The 16,707-nt window shown below is 38.2% G+C and overlaps 1 protein-coding gene across 1 annotated transcript in view; it reads right to left on the reverse strand.

The window, feature by feature from the left end:
* Nucleotides 1-15,865, reverse strand: part of LOC150076231 (uncharacterized) — a 120,710-nt gene extending 104,845 nt beyond the window's left edge. The window contains exon 1 of the mRNA XM_090387292.1: nucleotides 15,785-15,865. The gene's annotated coding sequence lies outside the window, so the exon portion shown is untranslated. The remainder of the gene's footprint in view (nucleotides 1-15,784) is intronic.
* Nucleotides 15,866-16,707: the final 842 nt, after the last annotated feature.

The raw sequence follows: 16,707 nt of genomic DNA on the forward strand, positions 1-16,707 counted from the left end.
TTTTACAGAGATTTTCCAAATCCAGCACAGTGATCTGAAATTTAATTCGAAAGTTATTATTGATAATGATGGATGTTTACTGGAAGCTATTTTTGTTGTTCTTCCATTTAAGTTGGCAATTTCGTAGGTGTGTACAAAAAGATATATCAAACTTACTCATTGATATTCACACCATAAAAATCCGAATTTGACTTCTTTTCCTTCAACCCATTTCACACTAACATCCATTAGAGATGTCAACGTTTATTTAACTTTCTTCTCATTGGTTAACCAGTACTATCCACTCATTGAGGAGAAGATATAAAAATATAAACGTAAAACAGGTAAAACTATCACTCCAAAGATAACGTTACGCTAAGAAATAACCATCCGCTAGGGGGTGCTATTATTCTGAGGGCGTACTTGTATGTGCAAATCAAATTTGTGCTTTCGCGAAGTCCGCGAAGGAACTACAACGAGTAGCGTCTCTAACATGTTAAAGGAAAAAAAAAAAAAAAGAGGTGCATAAAGCCTAATATTCAGTTACCAACAAGTTAAAAAATAATTCAAAGAGGAGGAATGCTTTTATTCATACAGTAGCCAAGTTAGAAGGAAAGATTTGAATAGTTATATGTCTTTTCTTTTTTTTTTACTTCACGACCACAGAATAAATTTTGAGACGATTGATGCCTCATACAATTATATAGCCTCACAGCAATGCTTTTCTGCAATTTCAAGCTGGTCAACTGAACATTATGCTCACTTCTGAATCACACTAAACCTATCAGAGCTACCTTTAGAAAGCTCTACAAAACGACGCTCGAAAATTAACCCCAGGAGGTAGGGGGGGCTCACATTTGGCGAGTATGGGCCTGGCACACCCAAGGGTCCTGAGATGGATATCAGCATTCTCCTCTTTCTTGGTGATTCCCTTCTACTTTTGACTCTCTCTCTCTCTCTCTCTCTCTCTCTCTCTCTCTCTCTCTCTCTCTCTCTCTCTCTCTCTCTCAGGGTAATTTGGGAATTTTTTTTTTTTTTTTTTTTGGCTGGTGCAGCATAAGCCTTGGGCTTCCTTGCACCATGTAGCTAATAATAATAACTGCAGGTCATGTACCACGGCCCTTTGCGGCAAATGTAGCAGGCATTTCCTGCAAAGGACCGTGGTACATGACACGTTATAAAGCGTCACGCTCTATAACTCGTTTTAAGACGTCAATGCTCTATGTCACAGTTGGTGTTGTTTTAGGTGCATCGGGAACGTAAGCCATATGCATTGTATATAATGTCTGTAAATTGCATGTGTTCTTGGTCAATTTGCTATTTGCAGGCAAAAACCCAAGTTTCAGGAAGAAAAAAGCATGCTGCCCTCTACTGAGACCGACTAATTCGGCTTAGTTATGAAAACGGCCCAGAAAAATTCCTCGTGTCATTGATGGGATTCGAGCTCAGGTCTTTTCCACTCAGTGTTGGGGGAATGGCAATACTACCAACTGTGCCACCACGAGGCCGCCACAAACTATCCGCAACTCATTTAGATACAGAAACAGCCATTCATGCAGTGGATGCCTCATCCCTAATAGCTCCTATATAACAAATCCAATAAGATATCTTCTGCTTCCATTTTGCTCTCTTTGAAAACAGAATGTTGTGTTGCTATAAGAAATAACAGAAGTCAATGCTAAAGTCACTAAGGTGGGGACATACTTTCCACATTGCTATTCATTATATATACCACTCTCCCACAATAATTGACACTTCCTTTACTGCCCAGACGACATTAAGATTTTAACTTGCATTAGCACTAGTCTCTATCTCATTTTAGCTACAAATGAAGCCAACAAAAGCTTACTCAAAATAGTATAGTTTCTTCAACAAATTGGTCTGACCATCAACCCTGGGGTCAAATTAAAATTTCAATGAAGAACAACCTTACAATCATCACACCAACTTCTGACACAGTCCCAGGTTTGTGGTCTCCCTCTAACTTGTGAGTAGTGTTTTACTTGAACTGTAATGTAACATCTAACACTGCTAAACAAAATTAATAGAACCCAGAAAACGTGGCGTAACTCGTTCAGCCTTGCGATGAAACTGAACAAATTTGATGTGGTGTACCACAGAATAACAATGAAATCAGGAGACAGCAAGAAACTTCGAAGGTGTATAAAGGACACTTATAGGGTTTGTTTAAGAATTACCAAAAAGGTCACACTACAGAAGCCAATAGAAGATGCTCAAAAATATGGTCACATGACATCAGCACAGAGTATGATTCTCTCCAACAGTTAAACAGACTTGACAGCAGTGAACCATGCTCGGGGTGTCTATAAGATACTGTGGCAACAAATCCCATTCTTCCACCAGCACAGAACTAGGCTCACTGAGTGACTGAGGAGTTGGTTGTTGGCATGCAATCTGATGTCCAAGGGAATCCCGCACATGTTCGATCGGATTTAAGTCTAGTAATTGTGCTGGCCACGGCAGTCATTCGATATCTTTAGTTTCAATACTGTATCCACCACTTGAGCTCTAGGTGCAATGGAATTATCTTGCATAAAAAGAAAATCTGGGCCAACTGTACCCCGAAAAAGTCGCAAATATGGTTCAAGGATCTGTTCTCGGTAGATCTGCGCAGTAACAGTACTCCTATCAAAAACATGAAGAGGAGTGCAGCCATTGATCATTATTCCGCCCCACACAAGAACACCGCCTCAACGTTGTCTCTTTCTCTGATGTTGGAGGGATGGTACCACATTCCTGGTCTCCAGATGAAATAACATCTACAATCTGTAGGTTAAAACGGGAGACATCAGAAAAGAACAGCACTGTACCCCATTTCTTACAGCTCCAAGAAATCCCAAAAATTTTCCAAGTTCACTTAACCAATCCCTAAAGGCCGTTTCACACCGAACGCCATGCAAGCAAGCTACGCTACTTTTGGTCTCTGTTTAGTTTTTCTTTTTTACCATGAAAAGAGGTAGTAAGGTGATAGAGAACCAGTTTTTAAAAATTTTGACTCCCACCACTGGTTCAAGTCACATGTTCACGGTACCACTTTTGATGAACGCTGTGCTGGTTTGAGGATTAATGGGATAAAAACCACTGGTTTCCTTGCAGAGAGTCCACTTGAATTGAACCTTCTTAACAAATGTCCATAGTGGCATAGTGTTTTGTGAAAGGCGCCACCTGTGGTTTCCCACATCTGCACCATGGTACTTTGTGAAGAAGTACAGAATCTCTGTAAAAGCCAGAAAAAGTGTAATGTCTGGTTTCTGTCAGAGTAGTGTTATGTTTTGTTGTGTCTCTGGCTGCTTGGCCGCAGAGCCCCTAGTGGGACCCCACGTTGCCCACCACCACCACTGGGAGGTGAGCCAGGCTGCCCATTATACTCTGGCTGGCCTTTGCCAGGGTTGCCTAAGCTTCCTGACAAAGGTCAAGTGAAAAAAAATAATAATAAATAAATCACTCAAAAAAATATTAAAATAATAATAATAAATAAATCAATCAAAAAAAATATTAAAATAATAATAATAAATAAATAATAAATAAATAAAAAAATATATTAAAAAAAAGTGGGGGGGGAGAAAACAGAGCAGGAGTACGAGTTAGAAGGAACGGAAAGAGGGAAAGGAGGACGGACTGAAGCAGTCCGCTCTTTGTGAGGTGAAAATAGGGGTCTGGGAGTGGGAGTTAAAGTAGCAGGGGACAGGTGCCCCTGCATGATCACCAGAGGCCAATGGACTCTGTATCCCGCACTCAGAAGTTCTCCAGAGTGCCACCAATCCCGCACCAGAACGGTGCCGGCTGATCCTACCCTATAAGGGGTTTGCAGCAGTATCCTGCACTCGAGGAGTGCCAGCAGTCCCGCACCAGAATGGTACCAGCAGTGTTCCTACCCATAAAGGATTAGCAAGTTGCCAAGGCAGTGTCCTCTAGCAGAGAAGGAGCTAACCCATGCCAGTCTGATTCAGGCCTTGGGCAGCATGATCCAATGTTGTTCTCATTTCAGCAATCTTGGCTAGCCTCAGTGCGAAGATTTCCTGCGCATACACAGTTAGTGTCCTGTATGTGTTTTCATCGAGCAGCAGCGAGGACTCTTGGTTACGTGGATTCCTTTGAATTGCGGTAGCAAACTTGATTCTACTGTTGTCATTGGCATGGCACTCATACATGAGATGACCCCAGGACTCTTCTTCTCCACAATGGCACCGCGGGTCTCTTTCAATCCCCATAGCTGTGAGTTTCTGACGGAAGGGGCTGTGTCCAGTGATAATAAACGTCATGTACAGACCAGGTGAGAACCAGGGAGGGGGCTCTGGGTGCGTATGGTTTATAGTTGGGAGGAATCACCTCGTGATGTCTCCTTTCTGCGTGGTTTCCCAGCTCTGTTGCCATATCGCTTGTAGGTGTTGGGTGATTCTCCTCTTCTCTATCTTGGGGTCATTTGCAAGATCCAGCTGGAGATTTACTATTTCAGCTGGTGTTCCTTTCCTAAGGTGGTAATATAGGCCTCGCCTGACTACTTCTAGGTAGAGTGGCTGACAACCTGTTAGAACTTGCAAGGCAGGGGTGCTAACAGTGTGGCACGCCCTACTAATTGATAGCAGCATGAATCTTTGAATTGTATCCAGCTTCTGTTTGTTTTTTGTTAGTGTAGCTTGTCTATACCAGGTGGAGGCACCATAGCAAACAATCGGGACATATACTGCTTTGTATATGAGGGTCAGAGCTTTGTGCTTCAGGCCCCAGTCGGCTCTGCTCACCCTCCTGATCATGGCGGCATACTTCCAGATTTTGGTGGCTAGATATTTCAGGTGGTTATGGAAAGTAAGACCCGAGTCAATGTAAATACCTAAGTATTTAACCTCTGTGTACAGTCGGATGGGGGTGAAGTTTAATTTCATCGTAGGTGTTCTTAACAGTCCAGTTAGAAATGTTTTCTCTTCTGGCTGCAGCAACCTGAAGAGTGAGTTTATGACAGAACATCATAGGGTTCCATCTTGCTGTTAGCACCAAATAGCAATTTGTTCTGGCTGACATAACCCTCAGGCGACCTTGGCCAGCCGTTTTTGTAATGGTTCCTGTTTCCTTACACTGCTTGCATAGTGTCAGGATGATGTGACACATTAAGCCAATGTACCACCTCCACTGTGACTTCAAATCATCCAACAGCCTACCATCTCAAACAATCATCTAAAAATAATGATTTACCATCCTGAGTTCAGATGTGGCTGCCCCACTGAGCAAGCCAAAACACGGGAATCAAGTAATGTCGTGGAACCCGTATTTTTTACAGGCACAAATAATTTACATAATATGACTCTGTAAGGTGGTAAATCGGTTACTACTGGATACTCGGAATTTGTGTACTGGGTTGCCTATTACATCAAATATTCACCTTAGGCAAAACTGTTCCAACACAAACCACAGATGCTCGATGGGATTGTTGTCTGGGGAATTTGGAGGCCAGGGTAATACCTGGAAGACTTCCTCATGTTCCACAAACCAGTCTCGAACAATCCGGGCAGTGTGATATGGCGCATTATCCTGCTGAAAGAGCACCCCCAGAGGGGAAGACCATTGCCATGAAAGGGCATACCTATCAGCAATGATGTATAGGTAGGTGGTAGATGTCAGAGTGCCCGACACATGGATGACTGCACCCAGGGAATCCCAGCAGACCATCACCCAAAGCATGACACAGCTGCCACTGGCTTGTTTTCGACCCTAGGTGCATCCAGGTGCCATCACTTCCCCAGGTAAATGACGCAAACATACCCGACCATCCACATGATGTAACAGGAAACGTGATTCACATGACCAGATGGCCTTCTTCCAATCACTCGAGGTCCAGTTTTGATGCTTGCATGCCCATTGAAGGCACTGTTGCCGGTGAACCGTGGCCACTCGGGGCGGCCTGCGGCTACACAGCTCCCTTTTCAGCAGGGTTCAATGTACTCTGTGTTGTGATACATTACTCCCGTCACCAGCATTCCAATTACTGGCTAGTTGGACCACAGTCGCCCTTCTGTTGCCATGTACCATCCGGGAGAGCCTTCACTCACCTCAAGCATCGATGAGCCGTGGTTGTCCAACACCTCACCAGGGGTTTGTGGGTTTCCCCTCCTCAGACCACTTTCGGTAGGTACTAACCACGGCTGACCGTGAGCTCCCCACCAGCCGTGCCATTTTGGATATGCTCTGACCCAGTCATCTGGCAATTAGAATTTAGCCTTTGTCAAACTCGCTTAAGTCCGCTGCTTTTCCCATCTGAAGAACAAGAGTAACACTGATTAATGGAGTTCAGTATCAGGTATTTTTTATACTATGTCCCGACTCGTGCACGCACCGTAGTTCACCTGCAGTTATTTCGATTTGCATAACGACTCGCTGGTCATAGTGTTTTGGCTGATCGGTGTATTTCACAACCTTAAAATAAATTTTTTTTTCATTTAATTTATCACACTAATTTATTATAATATACATAGTTTAGATATATATATATATATATATATATATACACTGTCTATCAAACTATTATGACCACCTACTTAATACTGGGGATGTCTATTTTAACATTGCCAAACAGTGAGGCAATGAATCTATAAGGCTTCCAGATGCTGCAGAAGGTATGTCATACAGGATTGCAACTGGAGATTGTAATGGTCTATAGTGCAGGATTCTGTATGTGTGTAGAACAATGGTTATAATCTACATCCTCCCCACACTGCGTGGAAAAGGTCTGGGTTTGAATCCCATCACATGAAGAGTTCTTATGGGCTTTTCATTATGTGGCAGAGTTAGTCAGTATCACAATTGACAACAAAGTTTCATCTTTCCTGAAAAATGAGGGTTTTTCGAAAGCAAAACAAAACAGGAAAATCAATATGAACAGAACACAGATGAACGGGTAAGATTGTTCTGATAGCCTTAATATAACAGCTATAATATTGATCATTCGCAAAAGGAAAAAAAAATTTGTGTGCATGCCGAGCACGCATAGCAAAAATTATGTAAAGCTTCTCTAGAACATTTATCACTTGACTGAGGATTTGTTCTTGAGAGAGCCATGACAGCTGTTACAGGCCGGACACATCCTCATTTGGAAATGCTGTTTGAAGAAGAGCATCATCTCAAGCTACTACAATCTTCAGATTTAATTAAACCAAAGCCACACGCGGAACAGGTGAACCAAAATCATTATCCAGGAATGTATGTTCAAACTGTGCGTGGCTGCTTTGGTGTTTCTTAAAATCCTGTTGCTTATGCCCACTACCTGTTGAACAATTTGATGGAGTGCTTCTGGCAGTTGGTTTCAGCTCTTTGCTTTTTGTTTATGACTGGACTTCGAGGACTCTTCAACGTTTTCATTTGCAGAATTACTTCCATGACTCCTTCCAAATTCAGTTCTAACAATTCTGGGGAGATGTAAGGCTCTGAAGATGTGGATGAACCTTCTCCGGCTTCTTTGTTCAACTCCACTGCACTCTGTAATTTCTTCCGCTGTCAAAATATCTTAGATCTCTGCTTTTTACTCAATGTAGGTGGTTTTGGTGGTCACACTGCATGTATGTGTGCTCTACGCCTTACAATGCTCATTATTAGTCTTCGGCATGTTGAATTATAAAAATTTTTTTCCATTTTTTTTTTTTTTATTATATACAGTGGAGAATAACAAAAGAAATTGCATGACGCAATCAGTACGGGTACTGATTGGGTCGTGCATGGCTCATGCCTGGTATGAAGTGGTGGGGATGAATCATTTCGTGTCGCATTTTCTTGGCAGTCCAATCCATGGTTTGCCAATCCATGGATGCACTGCACATGTACGTTCGCTATAAGCCTTGCAAATACTACAGTGTACCCCTCTGCTTTACGATGGACTCCATAACAAAATACCATTTACTATACGATATGTCGTAAGCGCTGGTCATTGTGATCATTTTTCGAATTGAATTTTTAATTCTATTAACTGCGATTCTAATAAGCAAAAATAGGAGGATTATTATCAACAGGATATAAAAGTAAACATACACCTCACAGATTTATACTTTATTATCTCAGAAATTAACAAAATTCAATGATACGTGAAAATCAGAAGAATATTTTCCACGGGTAAACAAAAGAAATGAAGGCAATTAACGGGTATTCCCAGGTGGTCACTCTCCCAATTACTAACCCAGCCTAATTAAGGGTTGAACGGATTACCGTTCTGCAATGTTAGTGGTGCCTGTAAAACCAATGCAGCTACCTATCCCACCTACCGAGAAGTTGCACTAGTCAATATGCTTTCCACAGCCAAGTGTATTTCTGACATGGATAATAGCCTCTGGTCAATCTGTGTTGTGGTTCCCCTTTACTCTGACAAGCAGTCATCTCCTTTTCAGAGAAGTGAGTGATCCATTCATTTCAGTAAATTTCTTCTGTCTATGTTGACATGGTCACAGTAACTGAATATCTGAGTGATTCAGACATTTTGGACAGTATTCAAGGAACTAATAACAGTAGTGACATTGCGGGAGAGAGAAATTAAGGCAACTAAGATATTAAATAAACTTTCTGAAGATCAAATATTGGCAGATTTTAAAACTGTGTTGAGACCTTTACTGTGAAGAAAATGTTACAAAATACAATGGCATACAAGCAATAATTAAACAAAAAAAACTGTATACATTATATCACCAATCTCCAAAAAACCAGCACAAGTTAAGGATGATTGCTAAAGAACTTGATGTGGAAACTATAAAGGTCGGTCGTGTGTTTGGACCATGACGGCCAGCTTGTAGTTGCAGGCAGCGATTTCAGCTTCAAGGAACTATCTCGCTTTGTGCAAACAATTTGAGTCAGAAGTTAAATATTCGGGATTATAAAACCGACTTTTAAATCTGGAGTTTTTAACAATTTAGCACTAATAATTAATATCCTGCAGGAGCTCTCTTACCTTTCAGAAGCTTTACAAAGTCGCAGCACCACTATAGTAAAAGGTTAAATTAATTATTCGAACTATCAATGCTATTGCTAATTTGGAAAATTCTGAAGGAAATTATGAAGCTAAATTTGACAGATATCAAAGTCAAAAGAATTTGAAGGAATGAATATCGAAAGTAAGAACACATTTAAAAATTACCTTATGACAAGTTATTAAGCTGCATTGTTTTATTCTTAAAGGATTGGTTATTAATGCAAGAGTAATTTTAAATTAAATAAAGAAAATAATGATATCATTGACGATGAGGAATTGAAAGAAATTTTAAACATATGCTACCTGGAATCGTGGAACATGGAAGAAATTTCATCTCCATGGCATGAAAAACGAATAAGAAATTAGTTTTTAATTTGTTTCTCAATGGACTGGGAAAAATTTTCTAATAAATTATGAAATAAAAATGAACGATTTTTTGTCGAAGACAGTTTCTCTTCAAAATCGAGTGAAATTCCTGTTTTAATTAAAAAATTCAGAAATATCGTTTAAACCATTGTGTTAAGCAGTGTTGAAGCTGAGCTAGCTTTCAGCATAATGAAAATTGTAACAATAAAAAGAACATCTCTGAAAATTAAACTTGTTTCAAATATATATAAAAACCATTTCTTCAATTTGATCCGGTTCATTACATCAAATCCTTCCTTCGTAATCATCTATCAACTATTGAGCAAAGCAGAAGTTCATCAACAAATATTAATAAAGAAGTAAATTCTATATGGCAATTTTTTGAATAAATATTTATTGAATATTTGTGTAATAATATTTTTCATGAAATGGTATTTCTGATTTGATTGTATATTGTAGAATGTTTTGTGACAGTTTTTGTTATTTGTGATATAGGAAATATTTTTTATTTTTTTTCCCCAATATTAAAATTTTATCATGAAAAAATATATCCATCATATTTCCTTAGTTTTGAAAAAATAGTAAAAAAAGTGGTGTGTGCCGAGCACAACGGTGGATGGTTTTAATGGATGTCAGATGAACTAATGAGACTTGTGGCAGAGAAGAAAAATGCATGGGATGCATATAAATTATCAGGAGACACAGATGCCTATGGTAGATATAAGATAGTATTTAGTATTAGTAACGGCCGCATGGTGCAAGAAAGCCTATGGCTTATGCTGCACCAGCCAAAAAAAAAAAAAAAAATCCGAACAACACAATGATAAAAACAAAAAATAAATAAAATAAAATAAAATAAAATAAGATAGTCTGTAATCAAGTTACAAAAGACGTTAGGCAAGAGGCAGATTACGAGAAATCTTTGTCAGGGGATGCTAAGAAAAACAGCAAGGATTTCTTTACTTATATAAACTCTAGAAGGAAGGGGATGAATCACATTGGTCCACTTGATATTGTTGGTTCGATTGTTGAGGACTCTGCTCAGGCAGCTGACAAACTGAATGAGTATTTTGCATTTACATTGACACATGAGGAATTCTGTAGGGAAGTGGAAGCCAGAAGCATATTAAACTCTAACAGGGAGTTAAAATGATTTTGTAATAACTGGCAGCAAAGTGGAGGAGAAATTGCCAAAGTGAAACATACGGAAGGCGCCTGGGGTGGATGGGATCTATCCAGTTATATTAAAGGAGGCAGCAAAGGAAGTAAGCCGGCCCTTAGCCTTGATTATGAGGGCATCCTTGGACTCAGGGGAAGTCCCCATGGACTGGAGATGTACACATGTATTCTCATTTTGCAAAGGGGGTTTTGAAAGGTGACACGAGTAATTACAGACCAATTAGTTTAACTTCTGTTCCAGGGAAAATAATGGAGTCACTTGTTAAAGAAGCACTGCAGGATCATCTAGACCAGTGGTTCCCAAACTACTGAGATCTACGGACCCCTTCAAAAATGATAAAAACCTTGTGGACCACATATATAAATATATAGGTGGTTTTACAGACCCCCCCCCCATGTGTGTGTGTGTGTGAACACTGGGTAAAATAAAATTCAAAGTTTTATGTTTAAAACAACTCAACTTTATTCTTATTTTACATAAATATATAATTACTTTACTAATCATCAATTTGCTATATGTACAACACATGCTTGGATTTTTGGAAAGCTTTTGATACTGTTGTACATGGAAGACTACTGTACAAATTGGAGCATTATAGCATTAAGGGCAAATTGCTATAATGGATAAAAGGGCAGATGAGTGGGAGAAGAAAGAATAGTAATCAATGGACACTCCTCTTTGTGGACTAATATTATTAGTGGAGTTTCCCATGGGTCCCATTGTTGTTTTCTGTATTTATCAATGATCTTGATGAAGGTATATCAGGCTTAATGTCCAAGTTTGCAGATGATACAAAGGTTGGTAGGGTTGTTAATGACAGTAAGGATGGTACAGTACTGCAAAAGAATCTAGAAAAGTTGAGCAGATAGGCTGAGAGGTGGCAACTGAAGTTTAACATTGATAAATGCAAAGTACTGCATATGGGTAGCAGTAACCCCAGAGTAACATAACAACTTGCGATGCCACACTTTAGTGGAGAATGAAAGAGACCTTGTGGTAATTCTGCAGTCAGATATGAAGTTTTCTGAGCAGTGCAGACAGGCTGCAAGAGTAGCTCATGGAGGTCTTGTCAATGATATATAGGAATTTTGCTAGCAGGGATAAGGAGGTGATTATCCCCTTGTATAAGGCAGTGGTCAGGCCACACCTTGAATACTGCATGCAATATTAGAGTCCTCATTTTAGGAAAGATGTTGAGCTACTTGAACGAGTACAGAGAAGGGTAACAAGATTAGTAAGTGGAACAAAGGGTTGCTATAACCAAGATAGGCTTAAGTTGTGCAAATTGCAGTGTCTGGAGACTATGCGTCTGTGAGGTGGATCTGATTGAAGTGTATAAGGCCTTGAATGGTTTGAGCTTGCTCAAACCATTCAAGGCCTTATACACTTCAATCAGATGAATGGTTTGAGCTTGCTCAAACCATTCACCTGAGGGGCGCATAAATTCAAATTGAGGAAAGGCAGTTGTAGAATATATGTGTGGAAATTTGCGTTTAGCCAGCGGGTCGTTGATTGCTGGAATAAACTTCCATCTGTTGTGGAAATTGACAGCTTAAATAAATTCAAGGGTGAACTAAACAAACTTTTGGAGTGAATGGATGGGTGAAATGGGAAGGTTTTTTTTTTTTTTGGCTGAGGCTATATAAGCTTGCTTTCTTGCATCATATGCCTCTACTAATGGTAATGCTGATTAATAAATGTAATATATTTGATATTTTAATAATATTAATTAGTGTAATATTATTTGATATTAATAATATTAATTAGTGTAATATTAATAATTATTTATAATTAGTGAGATTTCAGAAAAGTCTTTAGTTCCCCAACTCTCCCTATAAGAGAATTTTCTTGCTATTTTTGCCTGTCAGATCACCAATAGCTCCAAGCATTTTTTTCCTGAGATACATCAGGAATTGGCTGCTTCTTTCTTGCACTGCTTTCTGTTGTTAGCTCCTGTATGCTAATTGCTGCTGTCTGTTACTGATTTTCTCAAGTATTACTTTTCGTTAAAAAAAAAAAAAAAAAAAAACTATCAAAATATTTATTTTTGTAATTTAGAGTGAGAAACTTAGAATGAGTAAAATGACAAGCAAATTTGAGAAATATTTTTGTATATTTTTATTTTTGTATTTTTCGACTTTATTTTAGCTCCTAAAACTTTGCAGCTCGAGCTAGTCTCACTTGTTTGTTCCATGAGCCATCTCTGAAGACAATCCATTGTATAATATATCACGTATACAGTGGCGAAACTACCATACTGCCAGGCCCACCACCACCACTGGGATGGTGGGCCTGGCAGTATGGTAGTTTCCTCTTGGTTATTAAAGGGAAGAGGAATATCTGTAAGTGAATCTATCAAGGGGAGGAAATTTGCAGGTTTGATACTGCATGTATAAAACAGACTTTCCATGAAACTGCTTTGCAAACTGCATTCCGTTGCATAATATATCACATATATGGTGGCGAAATTACCATACCACCAGGCCCACCATGGCTGGGGGGAGGGATATGAGCCTAAGGCATGTAGACGACTGGTTATTAAAGTGTGGAGGGGTTTGTAAGTGAATCTTGTCAGGGGAGACCGAAAATTTGTAATTTTGCTGCTGCATACAGTTATTTCAAAAAATAACTGTATTGTGCTTTTATATTTAATATTTCAGCTAGCACCTTCTATTGCCTAATCAGTCATAATCAGCGAAGATTTGATGATGTCGGTATTTGTACACAGTACTGAAGTTAACAATTTAGGCAAGTCAAAGTCACTGGAACTTTCTATGAAGGTAAATAGTTTCAATCAGGTTACTGACATTGTAGAACAGATACCGGTAACTGCCAACAGCAGTGATATTAAAAATATTTCTTTTGTTTTAAATTCTGCTTGTAGTTTGCTGAATTCAATTGTGGGAGACATTAATAGCAGAGAGCATCAGTGTTTAAATTCATATGCAAACAATTACAGTTTTTAGAATGTGAAAAGAATGCATACAGATATTCCAACAAAGTATTAATATTTTCATCTTTGGTATTTTCGATATCTCCACACACCTACAAATTTCTAAAGCATTCTGCATTCCTACTTTTCCCTTAACCAAATACTATTTGTAGGCTCTGCTGTTCTCTAAATGCAAAAATTCCAGATTACCAGCAAGAGAATCATTTCTGATGTATGCTAAACAGAAATTGGCCTTTGTAAATTCTTCAAAATGCAAAATTAATTTAATGATTGACGAAATTCATTTGAAACCTTATATAGATTACAAAGGTGGAAGGGTACTAGGAAATTCTTTTGATAGTACTGACACAGCTACAAGTGCTTATGTATTTATGATTCAAAGCTTATTGTCAAATTAGAAGGATGTCATTTATATGTTATCCGTGAAAAAAAATTACTGCAGAAAAATTACATTCAGTTTTGAAAAAGATTATTGTGGGTTTGGAGAAAATTGGTTATAATGTTGTAGCAATTGTAAGTGATAATAATTCAATTGATAGAAAAGTATTTCAGAGAAATAATTTTAAATTTGTTAATACAATTATCATTATTTTGCTCAACAATTATTGTAAAAAGAAAAATTATGTATTGAAAGCTACACATAAACGTAAACTTCAAACATTGAAAAAGGGCTAAATTTAAAGTAAAATAATTTCTGTTCAACTATAGTAATCAAATTATTCGATTTAATGAACAGATGTATATATTAGCTGGATTTCAAATTACATGTAAAACATTCAAAACGTAATAAAATAGTTAACTATAAAATGTGTTGTCTTCATTTTTTCAGAATGTTATGATCAAAAAAAATCACACTTAAGTATCCAAACTGTAATTTTTTATTTATATATTTCATTTATTTATTTATTATTTATTTTTTTTGTGTTGTCTCTTGCAACATAAATTAGCTTTCCATTATTCACAGAAAATAAAGTACACTTACAATTAATTATCAATTCTGTGCAGGATGTAGCTTTGTGTACTTCTTATGGCCCACTTATGATGACGTCAAAATGGAGTGATCAGGCTTTATTCTTAAGGTGGCGCTGCTCCAATAGTGTAGCCAGCAATAATGGGATTACTAGGTTATTACAGAGGATTGTTCCCAATGTTTTTTTTTTTTTTTATAGAAATGGATTGTACGTGAAACGACACTAGAAAACGAACATCGTACAAATAACCAAACGGAAACTTGGAACCACAGATTTACGAATTTGGTGGAACAAAAAAAAAAAAAGAAATATCAAACGTATATGATTACTGTATTACTATAAAAACTCAAATATGAGCGTTAACGGATAAAACGAAAAAAGAATTTTCTTCCGATGGAACAAAGATACAACGGTTACTAAAAATGCCTGTAACAAAGAGAAAACAGGAACTTTACGAAACATTACAAGTCCGATTAACAGGGCCGGCTTAAGGCACGATCGAGCGGTTCCCCCCGAACAGAGCGCCAAAATTTAGGAGGCGCAAAATTCCCCGAAAATTCACTGATTTGCTGTAAATTTCAAGTCGGAGAGGGGGCATCGAAAAATCTCGCATAGGGCGCTGACAAACCTGGGGCCGCTTCTGCCGATCAAAAATCAATTTCTGTGACTGGTAAACTACTTTGAAACTACATGTATTATGGGGAAAAAAATCATAATTTTATAAAAGCGCCAATCGCAAGAGCTGAAGCGGAATTAGAACTTTAAATTCTCTGGTATTTCTGCAGGACAAGTGATAGACCAATGTTCATGCTAGCCAGTTCCCAATTTCAGAAGAATGGTTTCTGTACTCTTCATAAATACCCAGTTGTTGAGTTTCTGTACTCTTCATAAATACCCAGTTGTTGAGTTTCTGTACTCTTCATAAATTACCCAGTTGTTGAGTTTCTGTACTCTTCATAAATTACCCAGTTGTTGAATACATTACCACCATAAATGACTCAGGCGAAAACGGTAGCCTATAATTTCATTGGACGGCCAAACATTCCTTGCAACAGCATGAATTGTTTCTTCCAATTCAGCAACAATACTTTCTGGTTCAAACTGCAAAACCAAACTTCCATACTAGTTTACTAGAAGTTGAAAATTCTGGTATGCATTTTATTTATTGAAGTAAACAAAATGCTAACAGTACATAGGTACCGTTTTCTAATATGCGAATAGTAAACATCTGATAAAAAACATTTTGTGCAATCTGTGAAAGCACCACGAACAATTTTTTTTCCCATTGAGCATAAGAAATCGATATTGCTTTAGGTAGAAAAAAATTATGAGATTAAATTTAGAGTTCATTATCAATAAATAGGAATTCTCACCTTTACTACTTTTCACCTCAACTGCACACAACTTTCACCTCAACTGCACACACTTTTGCCGATGGATAGCTATATTTCTGGTAAATGGAAGATGGGTTTCCTTCAGATTAGGTATAAATTTCTTCTAATATACTCGACATCTGCCTTTGTGAGCTGCTCCGAATTTCCCGACAATTAATTTTCGATGATATTTCTGATAAGAAATGTAGGTTCACGTCTTCAATACTGGCCCTTCTTCAGCTGTTATTCACTATTTTCTGATGAAGTCTGCAGTTTTCGTTATAGTTGAGGTCGTCTGGACTGAACACAAAAATACAGTTACACACCAAAATTTTAAAATACATGTATAGAGAAGATAAGGGGAACAATGTAAAGACTAACATGAAAAAGTAGAGAATTATACAATTGGCCATCACACCTGGGGGTGAGGAGTAGATCATACTTAATTACGAGATTACCAAATCTCGTAATTCAACAAATCCGAAATATAAATCCCACTATTTTAGTGGGATTTATATTTCGCCCCCCCCCCCCAAGTGAATCACGTGAAAGGTAGCAACGGGGAAGGGGAAGGGGAAGGAGAATGGGATTATATGTAAACCTATACACACGAAATTTGAAACAAGGCATCCCAAAAATATTCTAATTAAGTCCGCAAATTAGTGCCACACTCATTGTGGCACCTGCTAGTCACTGCCTTCTTCCTGACTTTTAGTCAAAGTGTGGAATGGTACACAAGATCTGAATTTTTACCAGGTCTTTTCCTAAGTGACCTATGTAAACGCAGTTAAATAAATATCCGCACTACAGATGCACAGGTAAATAATTACATAGGTCATTTCCTGATTAGATGTCGATCAGCGTGTCTTTTACGTAGAAAAGATTTCACTTACTCTGTCATACCTTTACATATTACGTAGAAA

Source organism: Mastigoproctus giganteus, chromosome 13 (genome assembly GCF_048544385.1).
Source record: "Mastigoproctus giganteus isolate SK-2022 chromosome 13, ASM4854438v1, whole genome shotgun sequence".
NCBI lineage: Eukaryota > Metazoa > Arthropoda > Arachnida > Uropygi > Thelyphonidae > Mastigoproctus > Mastigoproctus giganteus.